Source organism: Anopheles bellator, unplaced genomic scaffold (assembly GCF_943735745.2).
Source record: "Anopheles bellator unplaced genomic scaffold, idAnoBellAS_SP24_06.2 scaffold01305_ctg1, whole genome shotgun sequence".
NCBI classification, from domain to species: Eukaryota; Metazoa; Arthropoda; class Insecta; order Diptera; family Culicidae; genus Anopheles; species Anopheles bellator.
The window spans coordinates 1-2,900 of record NW_026685427.1 but is presented as its reverse complement, the minus strand read 5'-3'; the positions used below and the strand labels follow the sequence as shown (position 1 = coordinate 2,900).

Sequence of the window (2,900 nt, the reverse complement as noted above, 5' to 3'; positions counted from 1 at the left end):
TGGGTTCGAATCCCACCGCTGTCAAAATTCTTTTTGCTGCGTGCCGTTTCATCTAACCAGATGGTATGAATGCGGAACACACTTTAGCATAAGTATTCGCTCTATGGTTTGTACAAAACTGGGAAGCAAACCAACGCCACCCATCCTGCACTTTACAAACCCATCCAAACGCCAAGAAATTTCGACTTTACAAACGTTTTGGTACTTTGTAGAAGAAACAAAAATTAGGCCAATGACTTCTGGAGATACCGGGGATCGAACCCGGGGCCTTTCACATGCAAAGCGAACGCTCTACCACTGAGCTATATCCCCCCCCTTAACAAACTTCTTCAATCATCATGTCGGGTCGTCTTTCCACTGCTAATATCTACATTCTTATCGTGTTAACGTAACAAAGATAAAAAGCTAGGTAGGAGAATCCCCATCTTAAAATGTAAGCTTGGTAAAATTTACAGTTTTTGTACATCTTAAATAAAATATTGAAAAATTTTTGGCTTTTAAAACACAATGTAGTACGTGCTTTTATCATTACGACCAACACGGGATTCTATGCGTTTATAACCCACAGCCAATCAACACAATATAATGAATTTACCAACCGCGAATATCTACGCACACATTTGCTTAATGTTTAGTTCGTACTCGTATTGGTACCATCGAAGCATTGGTGTTTTTCGGAAGATAACGTAATGAGGAATTGATTACTGGAATAGAACACAAACGTTTGCCTTTACTGTTTCCAGTTTCAAGCCGCTTCAAATTGCGAAGAGAAAGAGGAACATGTTTCAACACATTTTAGTGTCAAGATGGATGAAAAAACTTTTCCTTATTTGCACAAACAAGCATAGAGTTTATTGTACAACTTTTAAGTTCTGATAACCTAATCTATCAAGGTCATAATGAGGTTTAGATGAGAATTTAATTAGATTTTTTTTATTAACATTTATCCGAATACAACTGCCGAGCGGTCTTTGCTGTACAGTTACCTAAATTCCCTTTTCATCCAAAAATCAACTTTTTGCAAGTTGTCGTTTATTTGTTAAACTAGGAACTCAGCAAGAACAAATTTTATTTACAAAAAAAACAATGTACTCAACTACACATCTTTTCCCGATTTAAATTGAGTATTGTTTTCAATTTGCCCAAGAGGGGATGTAGCTCAGTGGTAGAGCGTTCGCTTTGCATGTGAAAGGCCCCGGGTTCGATCCCCGGCATCTCCAATTCTTTTTTAATCAATTTCGACTTACACATCCATGCACCCTGCCCTTTTTATTACACAACATTTTGCCGTAAAGTAACAATTATGTTCATGAAAACATAAACTGACTTTAACATTTCGTGTCATTCAAACATTTCGACGACGATGGAAAATGAGCTCTCTAACATCGCAGCAGAAATTGCTGCTATTAAGTTGCCTATTAGTGAAATGCTGTCAAATACAATGAAAATGCCCAAAAAGGCCGCTTTTTGTGTGTCTAATGGACACTAATGGAGAGTTCATTTGTGAAAATCGACTAACAAATAGCGGAGTTATTCAACATTTGAAAAGTTGGATCGTGATGGAACACTCTGTAGTTTAGATGAGACTGAAAACTCAACCTACATTATCTCCCATATGGTCTAGTGGCTAGGATATCTGGCTTTCACCCAGAAGGCCCGGGTTCGATTCCCGGTATGGGAATTTTTTGCCTTGTCCATACCAAATGGGTGAGAAAAACTACTTTCTAAAAACCTCCACATAACTAAACAATACTAAACTTCTGTTGGCTCGATAACCTTCGCCACAGAAAGGCTATGGCAAAAAGTAGAAGACCCGTTTTTTTCCATTGTAAGTTAATTGAATCAATAACACAGCGAATGTGCTTATTATTTCTGAACCGATTGTTGTTCCTGAAACTTATTAAAGTGGTGGCCAATGAAATTAATGCTTGTCTGTCTTTATCTCGTCCGATATCAAAAAACTAATTGCATTATTGGCGACTGTTGATTGAACACGATTTAACGTGAACCTGCTATAGTCTGGTCAATATTAGACATTCCTTTGATCTAACCTTGTGTCTGCAGTCATTTTAAGGACATCAAGGGCTTTATGGACACATATTCGGTTCGGAATAACGTTACGCGCATGTGCCCAACAATCACTAAAAGACTCCTTGACACATAACGGAAATACTCAGGATAGTGTATGCCACGCGCCTATTACCTATGAATATAAATCGTCACGGCCAAGTGCCGCCAACGCAGAGCGTACGACCCGGAACACCGGCTATTTTTCGACCAGAATGAAATTGGGGAAATGGTCTGATGCAAAATACAATAAAGCAGAATGTTTGTATTGAAGGTACAAACATCTTAACATTTAGTTGGTTTATTATAAAACTAGATAAACAAGCCCACAATCCAAATTTCCAACCGCTTATGGTGATTGTTTCGCATTAAGAGGGAGATAATTATACATATTGTTCGTACGTCCCAAAGAGGGTCACGTAATCGGTTGGAAGCTCGGTAGTTCAAACGTACGGAGGGTTCGAGAAAAGGAAGAAGGGACATTGCATACTTACAGGTCTCAAAGAGGGTGGAGGACTTACGAACCGGAACAGAAAGCGATAATTTTAATTACTGCATGGATTTTCTATGTCCAACGAACACACATACACTAACACCGTGGGCTTTGCCTGAGTAATTTTGAGCGTGGGTTTCCTTACTAGTCTGCAATGTTTATATTTGATCACAAAAACTCACATCGCAACACGGTCCTGTGGCGCAATGGATAACGCGTCTGACTACGGATCAGAAGATTCCAGGTTCGACTCCTGGCAGGATCGCGCTAAGTAATGACACTTTTTTGCTCTTACCGCGTTTTAGATATTCTTGCTGATAGAACTACAAGGGACATATTT

At 39.0% G+C, this 2,900-nt stretch overlaps 4 non-coding genes across 4 annotated transcripts; 3 read left to right on the top strand and 1 right to left on the bottom strand.

Moving 5' to 3' along the window:
* Positions 1-240: 240 nt before the first annotated feature.
* On the bottom strand, positions 241-312 carry Trnaa-ugc (transfer RNA alanine (anticodon UGC)). The gene has a single exon. It is a non-coding gene; the product is annotated as a tRNA-Ala (tRNA).
* An 836-nt stretch (positions 313-1,148) lies between these two features.
* On the top strand, positions 1,149-1,220 carry Trnaa-ugc (transfer RNA alanine (anticodon UGC)). Its single transcript has one exon. It is a non-coding gene; the product is annotated as a tRNA-Ala (tRNA).
* Positions 1,221-1,609: 389 nt separating this feature from the next.
* Positions 1,610-1,681, top strand: Trnae-uuc (transfer RNA glutamic acid (anticodon UUC)). The gene has a single exon. It is a non-coding gene; the product is annotated as a tRNA-Glu (tRNA).
* A 1,071-nt stretch (positions 1,682-2,752) lies between these two features.
* Positions 2,753-2,825, top strand: Trnar-acg (transfer RNA arginine (anticodon ACG)). Its single transcript has one exon. It is a non-coding gene; the product is annotated as a tRNA-Arg (tRNA).
* Positions 2,826-2,900: the final 75 nt, after the last annotated feature.